General features: G+C 42.2%; 2 protein-coding genes across 3 annotated transcripts in view; one reads left to right on the top strand and one right to left on the bottom strand.

Annotated features, from left to right (window-relative positions):
- The window catches only part of RSPH14 (radial spoke head 14 homolog), a 126,411-nt gene that overhangs the window by 86,987 nt on the left and 20,981 nt on the right, over positions 1-18,443 (bottom strand). The window lies entirely within an intron of this gene.
- Positions 1-18,443, top strand: part of GNAZ (G protein subunit alpha z) — a 111,478-nt gene that overhangs the window by 89,242 nt on the left and 3,793 nt on the right. The gene's annotated exons all lie outside the window — the stretch shown is intronic.

Raw genomic sequence — 18,443 nt, 5'->3', positions numbered from 1 at the left:
TAGCCATTGTTCATGTAAGAACTTAAGCTGAATGAAGCTTTGCAAGCATTCTGCTTAAAATATCATCAAAGATGTGATAAAAGAAAGCAGCCAGTCCTCCCACAAAAACTGCAGCTGCATAAAGCTCTGAGAACTCTCTTATCATGATGTCACACAACAACAAAAATAGCCTCCGCATTTTTTCCACAGAGAATGTATGCTGTAAAAGAGCAAAGTAACAGCTTAATCATTTACCTTTCCTTTTTCCTAGAATAGGCCCTTTCACTGTAGTTTACTGTGATACTAGTGAAGAGAAGGAACAGTGGTAACCTTTGTTCCAGTTACAACTGGTTCAGCCTCAATGATCCAAATGAAGCTTTCCTTCAGGGTCTCCAAATCCCAGCAAGAGACAACTCTTCTCTCAACATCCCCCTTTGGCTGGAGTTCAGAGATTTGGATGAGTGGCAAAAGCTGGAAGATCAGCACAGGAATTCCAAGGTCTGATGCTCTGCTTCCTGGGGAGCACACCTAACCATTTCAAATTATTTGGAAGATTTGAAAACAAATGAACTGTGGAATTTTTTAGATAAATGGAAACGTGTCCACAGTAAAGTTTAGAATATTACAACATGTAACAACATACAGTGACTCTGTTTTATCCGGTATTCAGACAACCAGGATTCTCAATCAATCAGCATTCCGTCCCACCCCAGCCATCCCCTTCTTACTCTGGCAGCCCCTGAGTGTGTGCGTGGCCAGTAGCTCCTCTGCTCTCCTGCCCAGTGCCCGTCACCCAGAGCAGCATGGTAGCCACCCCCAGAGCGGCTCCCCACCTTGTGCCTGTCACTGGCAGTGGCTCCCTGAGCAGCTGCACACCAGCAGCTCGCTGAGTAGCCACGTGGCAGCCAACCCCATCAGTGGCTCCCCGCCCACTGCTTGTCACCAGCAGTGGCTCCCCAAGCAGCGCTGCAACAGTGGCTCCCCGATCGTGGGGAGGGTCACAAAGCTGTTTTAGGGGGACCACTGGGGTTGCCACTCTCAATGCTGTGCTGCCTATTTTGTTCCTGCAAAATAACGTACAGTGCTTGGCAGAAGCAACATTAATGCCCCTATTTTAAAACTACGCACACAAAAAGCATGCTGCTGATTTATGCCTTGAAATGTAAATTAGGAATTAACTTAGTTGTTGGTAAAATCAGCTTCTTGGCGTGTACTAATAATAAACTCTGTTGTGTCTGGCACAGTACAAGACCCAAAATATTTGTCCCACTGTTCCTGTTAGAGTATGTTTAGTCTCCTAGATTCATATGACTCCAAGTTGCAATATATGCAGATAGCCAATATGAAGTTCATACGTTGCTGTTACGACATGAAGGCTTAAGTACTGCTCAGCCCTTATCTTGATATTTTGCACCGGAGTTAATTTCCGTCCCAGAAAGAAGAGACATTATGACAAAAAGAAAGCTAGCAAAACCTTTCATTGCACAGGTTACTAATACAAATTCCCTCAACGGGAAAAGCAATATGGTAAGACAGCCAAACCAATGACTTCAGGACAAGGCCAGCATACTACTGAAATGCAGGCTGTCGTCAGGAGCCATGTGAAAAGGGACAGCTACCATGATGCTATTAGCTGTGTCATTCATACACAGAAGCCTTCAAGAAACAGAATAATTAACATCACATTAACTTGCTGTAAGAAACAATAACTTCCAGTAGTCTCCGAAACAGAGACAGTCCTGGGGAAAGAGTTGGAGAAGATATGGACTGAGAGTCCACAGTGTGCCTTCAGCAGGTGTTTCTCTGTATACACAAACATACATGGTGCTGCAATCTTTTCATGAGCTGTTTAATCTTCCGTAGTTTATATAGCTCCATTCTTCACGTTATTTTAATTTGTATTAAGGTATGGCCTTGGGCCCACCAAAAATGGCTTACATTGTTCTAGGTACTGTATAAACATAGCATAATTGCCCTTTCTTGGAGAGTTTACAATCAAAATAGATGAGACAGACACACATAGTTGGAGGAAAAGGGTGTACAATATACAAGCAGAATGACAATCTGCTGACATGATTTTCCATAATTTTCTTTTCATGTTTCTGTGGGTGGCACCTTGTTTGGAGAACAGCACAAAGGAAAGACAAAGAAGGAAGAGGGGACACACTTAGAAGGGAGATAGAATATTCAGAGTGAAAACTACAGAAAGGAGAGTGATAACAGTAGTGTTTGACAGTGTGCTGCATTAGTTGCTAAGACTGCGCCTTACATTTTCATCTTCTGGCATGTTTTCCTTCTCCAAGCCCATATAGCTGGGGCAGAGAAGATTCTATATGGGTACTAATGACATCAGAGAAAAAGGAATTGTCATGTGTAGCATTTTCATCTATACTTGCTATTATAGCCTGAGAATTATTCGGTTCTCGTTCAGCATAATTCTGGTGCATTAGGGTTAACAAGACAAGGGAGAGAGGAAATAATGTACAGGTGAACCAGAAATGTCTGTAACATTCATGTAAATAAAGTTCCAGTATCTCCAGAAATAAATAAATTCAGCTGATGACTACAAGCAAAGAGATGATGAATACAAGACTGAAGTACAAGTGAAGTGTAAGGAAGAAGAGCACTAACATTCTGTGATCATAAATACACTAAAAAAGCTAAAAGATATTTCCATACAATTTATTTTAATATTTTTAGCTTATAATGGTGCTCTTCTTGCCTTTGCCACAGCCAATGAATCAATGTAATTGAAGCTGATCAATCTTGACAGATTACTTCCAATTGCTGCCATGCTCAGATTGCAGAGCTTAGAGTCTGTAAGCAGGGAGAGCGAGCCAGGCTCTTGGTGGGGGGATCTGTGCCCAGTGCAGCTGCCCTGTTCATTAGGGGAGCTGAGAAGCATGGTGAGAGTGTCTTGTTTCCAGTGGGGAACAGAGATACCCATTGAGGCTGCCCTATTCCTGGCTGGGAGAGGAGAGCCAAGAAGCCCAGTGCAGTTGCCATGTTCCCGACTGGGAACCGAGAAGCCTGGTACTGCTGCCTCTTTCCTGGCCCCCGCACACTGCCCCTCTCAAGTCAGTGGGAGCACTTCTGGTGAGGACACACCAGTGACAGAAGAAAGGGTGTGTTATGGGCATAGGTTGACTTAAGTTTATAATGCAGAGAGACCCAAAGAAAGCGGAGTAAAGTTCTGCTTACATCATGAGAGAATGATTTTTGTCAGGTTTAAAGACAACTGAATAAATTCTTCTTGTTCTTCATATACCTTCCGCGTAGGAAAACATTTCACTATTTGATTTTTCTCTGTGATGATAAAATAACAGATACCAGCATTGTATTTTGCCCTTTACACGACAGTAATAATATAAAAAGGCCACAGGAGAACTGTGGGATTCCAAGTAACTGTGTTCATTATGTATTAGCAGATGTACCCAGAACGATGAATGAAAAATCAAGACTCTGGTATTCAGCATAATGGATGGCTTGAAAAGGAGAGGGAGAACCCACAGAGAATGGGTAGATGATATAGTAGATTGGTGCGGAGCCAGTCTACAGAAACTAAGCCACTCTGCACTGGACAGGGAAAGATGGAAGAATAGAGTAAGGGAGGCATTGGACATGAAGGGGCGCTGAGCCCATGGTTGTTGATTCTGCTGCTGATGAGGCGTACCCGGCATTGTTCAGGTTTTGGGATTTTATAGTGTTTTTTTTTTTAATTAAATGGAAAATGAACATGTTTTACTTAAATAGTGGCCTCATGCTTTTTTTAAATAGCAAGGTTCAGAATAGGGAGTGATGGGTGCATGAGACTGGTCTGCAGAGTGCTCAGGTTGGGGGGTTAGGTGTAGTGGCGGCTGTGGCTGGGGGTTGCTGGAGTCAGGGCAGTGGCTGGGAAAGTTGTGAGGGGCAGAGGTCAAGGGATGGAGGGTGCAAGATTGAGGTTGGGGGTGAGGAGAGACTGTAGGGGTGGAGGGTGTCAGGTTGGTTATATGGTAGGACTTAGGGCAGGGGTGCGGGGGAGGAGGGGCCTCAGGACATGGGGCTGGGAGGTACTGGGGACTCCTGTGGTGACCTGGGGGGCAGTTGAGGCTGCATCTCCCAGTCCCCCCAACTGTCCTGGAAGAGTAGTTCGGGCCAGGCTACTGGGGGGGAGGACTGGGGACAGCGGGAGGAACCAGACCAGGGCACTGGTTCTGGCCCCAGGGTGAGCTGGGGTGTTGGCTCTGAGGCTAGGGTCATGGCAGGGCAATATGTCCGGTGTTTGAAGTTGGGGGGCAGGGTTCCTGACACCAATATGGGGGAGGGGTGGAAATACTCTTGGAGGTCAGGGCAGGTGGGGGCATGCTGGAGTTCCTGGCTCCAGTGTCTGGAGGGGGGAAAATAGTCCCGTGGTAGGTCAGTGGGGTGTAGGGGTATAACACCGGGATCGAGGGCCAGGGGGGCACTTAGCTGTCCTGAGTCTGCCCCGAGTGGTCACTGTGTGGAGTCACTGATGTCGTCCCTCTTCTTGGTGTCCCTCCCTTTCCATGTTCTGGAAAACTGGGATATCAAGCACATCCCACTTTCCAGGTACAACCAAACACTGACCTTGGTTAAGTTGTTTATTGCACAAATATCTACACAGAGGCTTGCAGGGGTCTGTTTTCCCTTCTCTTCAGTTAATAGCTAGTTTCTTGTTCATTGTTAAAGGAAAGCAATTATTTTTGTGACTCATTATCTCTGACACTTGCCAGTCATATCCGTTTTCGAAAGAGGGTGTTTCTCAGAGGAAGAAATGTGCCAAGCTAATATGTAGCACTAGCAGTCAGTCTGCATCTGTTCTTGACATTACAGAGCTGTCTGTGCATCCATAGGACTTTGGATATTGAGTGCTTGGGCCAGTGCTAGGACAATGGCATGAGATGTCCCCTAGCTCTACCTCATTACGTCCAACTGGAGTTAATTTTGTGGCACTGCTAGGCATAGCCCAAACTGCAAACAAGTATTTTTAAAAGAAACACTGATTACACAGTAAGAAACACATCTCCCCTTTCCCAATTTCTGGTTATTAGGATGTGAAAAGAGAATAACAGCAGATTTGTTTTCTAGGGACATTGTTCAACAGTTGCTATTGTATGTCTTTTGAAAATTATTTGAAACTGTTTGGCTGAGCGGCCCTCACATTCAACTTGCTGTAATCAATGTTGCTGTAGAGCTGTTGGTCCCAGTATGTTAGAGAGGCAAAGTGGGTGAAGTAATATCTGTTATTGGATCAGCTTATGATGGTGAGAAAGAGAAGCTATGCTTGTCTTTCTCACCAACAGAAACTGGTCCAATAAAAGGTATTGCCTCACCCACTCAACCAGATGACATTTCTCTGGCTGTAAAGTGAGAAATTTTGAACATTGCTTCTGATTAACTGCAAAATTTCAGGACATGTTCCAGGTATCACTGAGCATTTTTTCCTTGATTTTGCGGAAACTGACAAACCAGAAGTAGGGACATGGGGAACACCCCAAACCTTTCAGTTTAGCAGTCACAGCTTCAAGCACCTCTTCAGTTGTCTGTAGATCCGAAACTGATTGATAATATTATTTAACATCTTCCAGCATAACAGTGCATCTGCCCATTCTTCCAATAGAGTTTAACATGCTGACACCTTGAATGACTGATCTCCCAGACACAAAGAAAAATAATGGTGTTGTGGAAAGTGTAGAAACACAGAGGCTCTGGCTAGGAGAGGTGGGGATCAGCAGACCCCACAGGTGCCATGCAGCTGGGGTCTTTCCCACACCCAACCACATCACTTTCAGTCTCCTCCTCAAGGGACAGGTAAAATGCCACTGAAGAGCAGCTGTACCTTCATTTCTCTAAGCATCTTCCCAAGACTCGTGTAGTCTTCCTTGCTGATTCTCATGACAGATGCACACACAGAAAATTGATTAGTAGTCCAATGCAAAGTCCATATGCAGGAATAGCAACATTGAAGCCTGCACACAGAGCTGAAAGTAGTGGTGTTTGAATTGAGAGCTGTTGGAGGAGTGGGAGGAAAGCCCATGTTCCTCAGGGGGACTCCCCGCTAAAAATGACAGGCCTGTCACCAGAGATGTTCTAGAGAACTGAAGCATGTGTGATCTGTTGGGGGCTAAGATGCAGGAGGTGGATTTGAGGTTGAAGAGCGTCCTAAGGGGAGCTTCTCTGCCCTGGGTGTTCAGATCTCCCCATTAGACTCTGACAATGGCTCATATCCTCCGTCTGATCCGACTTGTTTTTTCCTCTTTTGATACCTACTATTTATAATGGGCCATTTCCACCTTGCTGAATAGACCTTGTCAGCTCTGGCCCTCCCATTTTCTGGGCCCCCCATTCTTTAAATACCCCTCTGAAGCCACGCCCCCACCCATGCATCTGATCAAGCTGGTCTTTGCCTACGAAAGCTTATGCTCCAAAATATCTGTTAGTCTATAAAGTGCCACAAGACTTCTTGTTGTTCTCGAAGCTACAGACTAACATGGCTGCCTCTCTGATATATGTTTCTATGATTTCTGTCCTCCTAGACAGCACTAGTAATAGCGCTTTACATCTTGCAGCAAAAGAAACACAAAAGAAACTTCATCCCTGAGTAACACTGCATGTTGTAAAGGAAGAGGTAAAACAATTTAGACTCTGAGGAGTCATTTAAAACACATCTGATGAAAAAATAAACTTCATGAATGTGCATTAGTTAATTAGCTCTTTAGTCTTTTCACCTACTAGATGATGAGAAAAACGATGAGGGTAACACATATTGTCATCAGCAGGGAAATCAAGAGGTTCAGAAGAAACCATAATGCTACTGACTGTGGAAGAACTTTTAGTTCTTGGACGTGAGTCTAGGTTCTCTCTTCTGTGTGACTGATTTGAGAAAATCCAGTTGTAAACACAGATAGGTTTACTGTGCCATTTGCAACAACTGGGAAATGCTAGTAGCAGAAGCCTAGCTCAGACTCCATGCCAGATCTTTCCAATAATTGGTTTTTTTTTAATTTGAAGAAAATAAATCTGAGTTAAGACAAAATATTAAATCAACTGCCTCTAGTCTTAATTAGTAAGCCAGTCACAATGTGCAAACCTGCTTACCATCTAGCTGACATACCCTTCTTCTCTTCATAAATTAGCAACTTCATGGTGAAAGAATGTCAGCACAAATTATTAAATTATCCAGGATCTGAGAATAATATAGAATGAGAGCAAGGGCAGTAGTGAAGGAGAATTTGTAATGGTACTTTGACACTACCACAATGTTAATCATGTTTTTTTTTACTCACCCTGTACCCTTAAGTTGTATCATGCCCAGTGCAGATCATTCTGCTTAATTTTAATTAAATTCAGTATGTGAATTAAAGAAATTACCTCAAAGTATGTGCAATTTCTTGAGCTGAAAATACTGATTTGGAAAAAAAATTAAAAAGTACTCATAATGGGACATGATTGCTTTTCTTAATTTAACATGCCAATATTACAAATCCATTCTTGTGGGAAGGAAAAGTGAATATGTCACAAACTATATTGAGTTGTACAAATAGATTACAAAAAAACAGTGAACTGAAAAAGTCATTAATATTCAGGATCAGAGAGACATATCAATGAAGCTTAAGTACAGCCTTTTGCGTATCTGCACCTCTATACATTGCAGTTTTCATACTTGTTTCACTAACTTTTATTTGTTATTAAAGTTTGCTTCTATCAGTGTACTAGGGGCTTACACAAGGCCTTCCACATCGCTGAAGCCTCTGGTGTGATGGCCTGCCAGGGATACAAGAACACAGAGATCCTCTCCACTCCATGGCTGTGTCTACACTAGCCCCAAACTTCGAAATGGCCACGCAAATGGCCGTTTCAAAGTTTACTAATGAAGCGCTGAAATGCATATTCAGTGCTTCATTAGCATGCGGGTGGCCGCGGCGCTTCGAAATTGACGCGGCTCGCTGCCGCGTGGCTCATCCTGACAGGGCTCCTTTTCGAAAGGACCCCGCCTACTTCGAAGTCCCCTTATTCCATGGAATAAAGAAGTCCATGGAATAAGGGGACTTCAAAGTAGGCGGGGTCCTTTCGAAAAGGAACCCTGTCGGTACGAGCCGCATCAATTTCGAAGCGCTGCGGCCGCCCGCATGCTAATGAAGCACTGAATATGCATTTCAGCACTTCATTAGTAAACTTCGAAATCACCATTTGCATGGCCATTTCGAAGTTTGGGGCTAGTGTAGACGTAGCCGATGAGTACTGCATAGGGAGTCTCTGTAACACCTCAGATTGGGCAAATAAGTAAAGGGAATGTTGAAGGTAAATCAGTGGAAGAGATTCCCGGATCATCATGCTCATAATTACAGTCATAAAACACATAAAGGGTGTGGTCTGTATTTTAACAGTAGGTTGGCAGATTAGTAGCTGCTCTGTGACTTTTCATGGATTGAGTTCTTTCAGAAGTGTTTGCACAAAATCCCGTGTCTTTGGTATTGCATTTGGAGGAATGAATTTCATACTATGTGATTATCTAACATAATATTGGTGAAGATATTTGAAATTTATTCTCAGATCTATTCACAAGATTAGTCCACAGGAGACATACCAAAGTTTCCCTTTAAGATGTACCACAGATGTTTGAACAATCACTATGTGATTGTTTCAGGACATTTGGGAAATGTTTTACGGGGGAGTGTGATGAAAAATACAACTCATGATTTGGCACAGGACAGGCAAGAGCAAAATAAGACAAAAATAAATAGCAAAACTGGTATATAAAAAAAATTGGATTTAAAATCAATGACATCATGAGAGCATTGCAAGTTATCAGTTTACATTTTATGGTTCTCCTGGAGATAAATTCTCCAAATCATATAAAATCTTGACAACACATTTTATGTTTTAAATTAAAAAATTTAATTTAGTATACTAAGCAGAGATTTATCAAGAATGGACTCAGGTTATTAGTTCCAAACAAAAATGAACATCAGAAATCCAATAATCATCACGAAAGAATTTTAAAGATATATTTGCTATTTTGTTGCTCTAGTTTTATACCAGTAGAACTCCAATAAATCAAGTGAGGTGCACCATCGTACTATTCAGTAATACTGTGGTGAATCAGGTCCATAATATTCAACTTCACAGAGAATGTTCAAGGCCAGATTCAAAGTTAAACTCCAAAGTAACAAGATTTTATTTCTCAAAGATAATCTAATCAAGCTGTCATGACAATACTGAGGTTATACTTCAGTTCTATTCCTGGCTTTACCACAGAAGTGTTTAACTGTGGGCAAGTCATTTCACCTCTGAATTTCATTTCACATGCCTGTAATGTGCGGCTAATTCCTAACAATTTCCCTAAGTTTTTTTGAGGCTTACCAAGTTAATGCTTTCAAAAATCATAGATAGAATGTAATTTAAGTGTAAAAATTTATTTTATAAAATCTAGACTTTTCATTCAGGGTGTATTTGTTTTTTGTCTGCAGATGTGGAGGTCTAATTCTACAGCAGGGCTCAACTTATTTCCTTTAGGTTTTGCTTCAACGTGAAACAAATCAGTCTCCTGTAAGAAAATCATAGAGGTGTATAGCCTGGCTTCTGGTAGGAGCTGGGGTTCGTTAATCAAGGAGGTCACACACTGACACACTTTAGAAATCTACTTATGGAAATAATTTGCTTGCAGGAGACTGAAATTTTTCAGGTTGCACCAAAACCTAAAGGAATTAAATTTACAAAGTTGTGGTGGCCAAATTCACCTCTGACAAATACGCTATGGTGATTTATTTAGTAAGGCATTAACTTTTGTTTTTGTGCAAGAGTTCATGGATCAGAGGGATGATATTTGTTGGCCCAGGAGATGACTTTTAGGCAGATATTAATAAATTAATGAATGAATATCTAGACCCTTGTGAAAGATCCTACTAAGGATTTTAACACATATGTATATTATTTCCACTGTACTTAGTCCCTGGTTGGTATAGGAAAACTACAATTGTACTTTGAATCCTTTTCTAGACAAACTACCCTCATTAGCGAGTCCTCTTTCCAAATGTGCTAACACAAAAGATGTTGTGTAAAGACCTTGATTTTATTGACTTTTGGTTATGTCAGAACCCAAGAGAGCTTTTATATTTAGTTCTGCAGTTCATTGTTTAATCTAATTCCTCTGGACATGGAGTGGATGTGTGAGATAAAGCAGATGGGATTAAAAGATTATAGATCTTAATTCTTTTCTATGAATTTTGCATTGTTTCCCTCATGAGAACCCAGGTGGTGCTTAACTTTCCACTCCCCACTGCTTTTTACTTAGTTTTGTTTATTTCACCAAACATATCCCACAACTGAGAGATTAACTAATTCTCAGAAATGACCACATTGTCTTGCTAACATATGATGAAAGTGCACCAACACAGTCCGATAACTACTTTTGCAGCTGTTTAGAAACTTATAAGAGACTTTATTTATTGGCAATATGAGCTCTATAGGCTAAAGGATGTGCATGGATGCAACACAGCACAGCTACCAATCAGACCAGGATTTTTTTTTCCCCACAACTCGAAGTTATTACTGAAAATATTGGGTTAAAAATACAAAAATTTAGGATGAAGTTCTTATGATCATAAATTGCTCCAGGGGCTCCTACTGATTCACAAATCAGGGGAGCACAAAGATGACAAAATCCACTTGATCTGAAGATCAGAATCATCATATCTAGCCATGCCATCTTTTATGTTTAATATGGGTTACCATCATGCCATATAGCTTCACTCCTATTCTGCAACTATTTTCCATAATAAATTATCACTTTTATGTTTCCCGCTGAGACACACGCCACACAAATATATTTGTAGTGTCAGGATCTCAGCTGCAAATATGATTAACTTAATTTGTGTCTGTGTTTCAGTGGATTTAAGAATGTGATTTAAGCAGGCTCAAACTCTTTCCCTCTTCTATAGCTTAAAACTATCACATAAACAATAAGCACTGAGCTGCAAAATGTGCAAAAGGCTTTACTGACTTAGAGTATTAGCTGATATTAATCACGCAGGGCCATCACAGTGTACATTTCTGATAATATATAAGGTTAGGGCAGACTAACCATTTTTGTAAAACGTGTCTGCTTTCCTTATGAAAAAAATTGATTTAATTTAAAAATTGAATTTTCAAGTTTTCACTGAAAAATCAAAAACTTTTTCTGCAGGGGGAGCAGCATTTTATGACCAGCTCCACACATGATATATTTGTATCATTTGTATCATTATGGATATAAAGCCTTTTTAAATCCTATCTATCCATATTGCAAATGTGCAAGAAACAAAATTAGCCACCTTGTATCCAAGACTACATCAAACTACAGGTTGAACCTCTCCAATCTGGAACACTCTCATCCAGCAAACTCCATAATCCAGCATGATATTAGTTAGCCAGATGACCACTTATCATGGGGGTGGCCAAGTTTCCCAGGGTCCCACAAAGGTTATTTTTAGCCACCTGGCTCTCAGTGTTCTCTACTGTTGTTTAGCTGTGATTTACCCCTAAATGTTTTCTAAGAGACCAATGAGCTGTGTAAGTGTTGGTAATGTGCTAGACAATATTGACCTCCCATTGTCCAGCAAATTCTCTCATCTGGCACTGGTCAGATCCTGAAGGTGCCGGATGAGAGAGGTTAAATCTGTAGCAGCTTGCCTATACTCACCCACTATAGATCTAGACCTCAGGCACTGACAAATAAGTATGCACTTAGGTGTTCTTTGCACCTTTTCAATAAGCCAAGTGGGGCTCTGTGTGTGTGTGTGTGTGTGTGTAAATGACTCCAGCTCCACATGCTGGAGAGGGATTATATGAAAAATGATGATATTTTAGAGTGGCTGTGTGGCTTTTTTCTTCATCTCAGAAAAATAACAAGAGAAAAAATAAATTCTTTCAAATGGACCATCAAATATTTTTCTGTTTCTCTCCTTTTCTGATTTTCTTTTTCTTCCACATTTGTGACTCCTTTCCTGCCCACAACTTTTCAGTTTCTTCAGCCTTCATCAGTTCTTTTTACTTCAATCCTTTTTCTAGCTGCTTTTTTGTGACTGTTTTGCTGCCAGTTTTTCATTTCTTTTATTTGCAATAGCCATTTTTAGATAAAAAAGGAAAAAGGGAATCCTAAGAGACTATTTTTCAGTCTTTCCTCCAGTGCAATTTTTTTCTCTTTTTATCATTTTATTTGCTGATCAGCTGCACTCAACAACCCTAATCTCAATGAGAGCACTACGACAGAGGCAAGCCTAAAAATGAAAAAATTCAAAACACAATCTGTGATCTCAAAAGCAGTTCTTAGGAGTTCTTGGAAACACAGACCCTTTGCCACTTTCAAGGCACTTCAGCTGTAATATAGAAATAATTGGGATCCAGAGGCCTCATGCTCTGGATGAAGAGCACATAATTAATGGTGAGGGATCTTTATTTGCCCCCTAAGCATCCAAAGATGTGTGCATTATACCTAATGTAGACAAATATTTTTTTCTAGATTGCTTATCAGCCCTGTGCCTCACCAGGAAGATGAAAGAAGTCCTTAATGTAATGCTAGGTATAGAAACATTTAAAAGGAACAACAGGGACACACTTTCAATGCCTAGTAAACTGAACTGCAGTAAATAGGTATTAGATAGTACAGACTTTAAATAAGTTGGTAAGAAACAGAGACAATTTTTAGAGTCATATAGCAATGCTGCAACAATATTGGCTTTAGTGGCGTTGTACGAGGGTAAATAAAGCAGAAGCCCTAATTTAAGACAAGAGGATACATATGGCGGGCATTATCCCCATCCTGGAATAATTCTCCCACCAAGCTAGCCAATGGAGCATAGTAGAACACTGACTCTCATCTTTGAGAAAGAAGCTCCCAGCTGCCTCCTGGTCACCAGCAGAGTTGCTCTGCACAACACAAGTCTCTCTTCTGTGGAAGAAACTCTCAGACTTGCTCTGCTGTTACTGCCAGTGACCTCCTGTTACAACTCACTGACTCTGAGCTTGCGTATGTCACCACTAGAGACTAAAACCCTGGTAGCCAATGACAACACTTGAGGCATCCTCCCCTCTCACACACGCATATAAGCCGTGTCTACACGTGCACGCTACTTCGAAGTAGCGGCACTAACTTCGAAATAGCGCCCGTCACGGCTACACGTGCCGGGCGCTATTTTGAAGTTAACTTCGACGTTAGGCGGCGAGTCGTCAAAGTCGCTAACCCCATGAGGGGATAGGAATAGCACCCTACTTCGACGTTCAACGTCGAAGTAGGGACCGTGTAGTCGTTGCGCGTCCCGCAACTTCGAAATAGCGGGGTCCGCCATGGCGACCATCAGCTGAGGGGTTGAGAGACGCTCTCGCTCCAGCCCCTGCGGGGCTCTATGGTCACCGTGGGCAGCAGCCCTTAGCCCAGGGCTTCTGGCTGCTGCTGCGGCAGCTGGGGATGCATGCTGCAGGCACAGGGTCTGCAACCAGTTGTCAGCTCTGTGTATTTTGTGTTGTTTAGTGCAACTGTGTCTGGGAGGGGCCCTTTAAGGGAGCGGCTTGCTGTTGAGTCCGCCCTGTGACCCTGTCTGCGGCTGTGCCTGGCACCCTTATTTCGATGTGTGCTACTTTGGCATGTAGACGTTCCCTCGCAGCGCCTATTTCGATGTGGTGCCGCGCAACATTGAAGTTGAACATCGACGTTGCCAGCCCTGGAGGACGTGTAGACGTTATTCATCGAAATAGCCTATTTCGATGTCGCTACATCGAAATAAGCTACTTCGATGTAGGCTTCACGTGTAGACATAGCCATACAGTGATTGCCAATAAGCATACCCAATGGCTACGTCTACACTACCACACTATGTCGAAGTAGCCTATTTCGAAGTAAGAACATCGAAATAGGCTACTTTGATGCGTATCATCTACACGTTGTCCAGGGCTGGTGCCGTCGACGTTCAACGTCAAAGTAGCAACGGGGAATGTCGAAAAGAGCCGCCCTGGAAGGAAATGTGGAGCGTCCACATGCACAAGCGCTCTCCATCAAAATAAGGGGCCAGCAAAGCCTGCGGATAGGGTCACAGGCTGGACTAGCCCTTCTGGGGCAACAGCAAGCCGCTCCCTTAAAGGGCCCCTCCCAGACACACTCGGCCTGCACAGCACGAGGTCCACAGAGCCGACAACTGGTCGCAGACCCCGTGCACACAGCATGGACCCCCAGCTGCAGCAGCAGCAGCAGCCAGAAGCCCTAGGCTAAGGGCTGTTGCATGTGGCAACCAAAGAGCCCTGCAGGGGCTGGACAGAGCATCTCTCAACTCCTCAGGTGATGGCTGCCATGGAGGACCCCACTATTTTGATGTAGCAGGATGCAGATTGTCTACACACACCCTACTTCGAAGTTGAATGTTGAAGTAGGGCACTGTTCCCATCTTCGGATAGGAATAGCAATTTCAACATCGAAATAGTGCACAGCGTGTGTAGATGCGACACGTGCTATTTCAATGTTGTGCCAGCTACGTCAAAGTAGCTGGCTAGTGTAGACGCACCTAATATGTCCTGTCTTCCTCCATCCACTCTAGCATAGTTTTACATCAGATCCACCTTTACAAGGACTGCCAAGTAAATGTTCTGGACAAAAGTACAGTATGGCATTGTCTGAGTCTTGCAATTTGACTATCTAGGGGCCCAGTTCTTTAAGGGATCTAGGACAAAAATATCCCCAACCTGCCAACCCAAAGCTATCCCTGGGAATAGATGATGTTACCTAGATGAGTCTCCCTTTCTAATTTGCTGAGCATCCATCCTACTTATTCACTACATGAAATAGGAATAACAAAATGGGATCATGTGAATTAGAGATATTTAATTGTATGGAATGCACTACATCATTGTACTGGAATGAGTAGAATTAAAGTTGCACATGCAATCTTAACTTTGACATTTCCTGATTTTTTTTTTTTTTTAGTATGTGAATTTGCAAATTTAACATACTTTTACTGCAGGATTTTGCATGGATCTACTTATCTTAATTGACTTCAAGGTTTTCCATATCTCTTCTATCCATATATCTCTTCTATATATCACTGCATAATGTAGTATACTATAAGTATGGCATCTTGTTATTGTATAGTGTCTTTTTCCTTCTTCAAAGCCAAACAATGTGTTAATCACATCTTGACACAAAGGTGTGGGCATAAATTGGGCATAAGATTTAGACAGGAACACATAGCTGCATAAACAAATAGAACTCTTACTGATACTGACTTCAAGTCTTTTTACACATCATGGTACCTACATAGTGAATTGTTCCAAAAGATGGTACTTAACACCTTTCCAGTTTTTCAGAATGAAATCATGCATTGTGGTATTGTTCATACTTTCCGAAACTCTTCACAACAGTCATAAGTCTAAGAAGACACACAATACTGAGGATTTTGGGGTGCTTGCAAGGCTTAACTCTCTTTCTTACCAAAGCTGCGTCTACACGTGCACGCTACTTCGAAGTAGTGGCACCAACTTCGAAATAGCGCCCATCGCGTCTACACGCGTCGGGCGCTATTTCGAAGTTAACTTTGACGTTAGGCGGCGAGACGTCGAAGTCGCTAACCTCATGAGGAGATAGGAATAGCGCCCTACTTCGACGTTCAACGTCGAAGTAGGGACTGTGTAGACGATCCGCGTCCCGCAACGTCGAAATTGCCGGGTCCTCCATGGCGGCCATCAGCTGGGAGGTTGAGAGATGCTCTCTCTCCAGCCCCTGCGGGGCTCTATGGTCACCGTGGGCAGCAGCCCTTAGCGCAGGGCTTCTGGCTGCTTCTGCGGCAGCTGGGGATCTATGCTGCAGGCACAGGGTCTGCAACCAGTTGTCAGCTCTGTGTATCTTGTGTTGTTTAGTGCAACTGTGTCTGGGAGGGGCCCTTTAAGGGAGCGGCTTGCTGTTGAGTCCGCCCTGTGACCCTGTCTGCAGCTGTGCCTGGCATCCCTATTTCGATGTGTGCTACTTTGACGTGTAGACGTTCCCTCGTTGCGCCTATTTCGATGTTGGGCTGAGCAATGTCGAAGTTGAACATCGACGTTGCCGGCCCTGGAGGACGTGTAGACGTTATTCATCGAAATAGACTATTTCGATGTTGCAACATCGAAATAAGCTATTTCGATGTTGGCTGCACGTGTAGACGTAGCCCAAGAGTCCAATAATTTGAGATCTTGTAAAATGAAGTTAAAATTCATCAACACACATAAAAAGAACAGGAATGTACACTTCAAGTATTTTATAAATTAATTTTCTGATCTCATGATTTTGAAATCACAGCAAGCAGTTTTAGACAACATTTTCATTGAGAATCTCACTTTGTGAAAAAAGCAGTTATGTAGCACTTTAAGTAGTAACAAACTGACTGCTTTTTTGTTTTGATAGAATACAGACTAACACGCTATCTCTCTGTTGCATTGTGAAAGTTAACGGTGACACACCATCAAGTGTGGCAGTGGTACAGAAATGCTGGTTCAAGTCCGAAGGCTTTTAATGTTGAATAAAAAACAATGAACTTCTAAGGTGAAAAGAGCAAAAGACCTGACAACAGTTTTCATTCTGGAATGCCAATAAAACTTTTTACAGGAACTAGAATGTAATTTGCAAAGTGTTGGATAGGAATCTCTGTTAGTGTAAACATCTGTAATCAAGAGACTTCCTTCTGTATCTTCTTTGGACAATATTTATTTGAAATATTGACAGCAGCTTGAGCAATTTCCTTCGTTGCTCAAAAAATCATAAATTACAAAGGAGAAGGTGGCATTCCTCCTTCCAATAGCAGCAATGGGGACCATGGACAGCTCCATCCACTGCTTGTCTCCACGGGGACATTCACATGTAGATTAGTTAAACCCTAGATTATGCTAAATCAGTTTAAGGACACATTAATTCTGAATGCTGGTTTTCACACAGCACTTTAAAGATGTTTAAGTAATGCAGTTTAAGTAATCCACTTAAAATGCACACCTTTAGTTAATTCATTTTCTATGATGGCCTCATGTAGACAGCCTTTATTTTTCACAGCAATGATAAAGTGGAAAAATGAAGAAATTCAGCATCAAATCCCTTGAAGATCTAGTGACTTGGGACAAATGTTAGCAGTGTCTCCAAGACTATGTCTACACGGTGGGCACTTTCTTGAGATATGGCAATATCCCGAAATAGCTGCCCACATCTAAGAAACATGCCTGTGGTCTTGAAAACAGCTTTTGAGATAATGGGCATGGTATTCCAGCATCCCAATAAACCTCATCACAGGAGGAATACAATGATGCCTTAAAATACTGCTTTATTTGAGCACTTGGCACCCTTAGAAAGCACCACAAACTGAAATAGCCTAATTCAAAATCTACTGGAAATAAGCTATGCAATTAATTATGCATTATGCAAATAAGCTATTTTGAGGTTAGGGCACTATGTAGACATAGCCCAAGATATGTTTGCTGCTATGCCTACAGCTGATGATCATAATGAAAATTTCTGGAAGGGATTAAAGACTTGCCATTCTCTTGGCATGTGCTGAGTCCACTAGCTATATCACTCGCCATCACCAAGAGTGGTTTGATGGGAATGATCCTGAAATTCAGGGACTTCTCAGCCGGGAAAAAGGTTCAATGAATATGTGAGAATGACATCTTGCACCAGCAGAAGAAAGAGGCATACAAGCAACTCAAGGCTGAAGCCCCATGGAAAATCCATGACATCAAAAATGAGTGGTAGTGAGAAAAGGCCAAGGAGTTTGAAGTTTATGCTGATAAACCTACCATGAGGACCTTTAGTTAGTTTTGGCTAACCTCCAAAATTTATTAAGGTCCTAACACTTCCCCAGGATTAGATGTCTGTCACTGTTCTCTGTAATGGTCTTGCCACAGACTGTTTCACCATTAAACCTGGGGTTAAGCAAGGATGCATTCATTATTGCTCCAACACTGTTCTCCATGTGTTTAGCAGTAATTTTGGTCCGTGCTAAAGATCCCCACGCTTGTGAAGCTGACATTCAATACAGACTAGATGGGCAGCTTTTTAATCTCAGACTTCACGGAAATTAAAATCCTCATGGTGTCTATCACTGATCTTGAGTCTGCTGTTGACTGTGTCATCCTCAAGGACACTGAAAATGACCTTCAATCCTCAGTGGATTTTTTGCACAAGCTTACTGAAGCCTTGAACTCTCAGCATTAAATAAAAGAGCTCTATCAGCCTGCTTCAGGCCTTGGACATGACCCACCACAAATAACCATCAAAGGACAGACTTTGGAGACAGTCAAGCACTTTGGCTATCTTGATAGCCAACTTTCTCAAAATGCAAAAATCAATAGTGAGAGCCAGCACAAGGCCTAGTGCACAAGTGCACTGTGCTGACACTTTTTCATGGAACATGACCTGTGGCAGGATACCAAGATCTAGGTCTATAAGACAATTATTTTTCCTACACTGCTTTCTG

This window comes from Carettochelys insculpta, chromosome 18 (genome assembly GCF_033958435.1).
Source record: "Carettochelys insculpta isolate YL-2023 chromosome 18, ASM3395843v1, whole genome shotgun sequence".
Lineage (NCBI taxonomy): Eukaryota > Metazoa > Chordata > Testudines > Carettochelyidae > Carettochelys > Carettochelys insculpta.
Note: the sequence above shows the minus strand (reverse complement) of the source record. Positions and strands in the feature narration are given on the sequence as shown.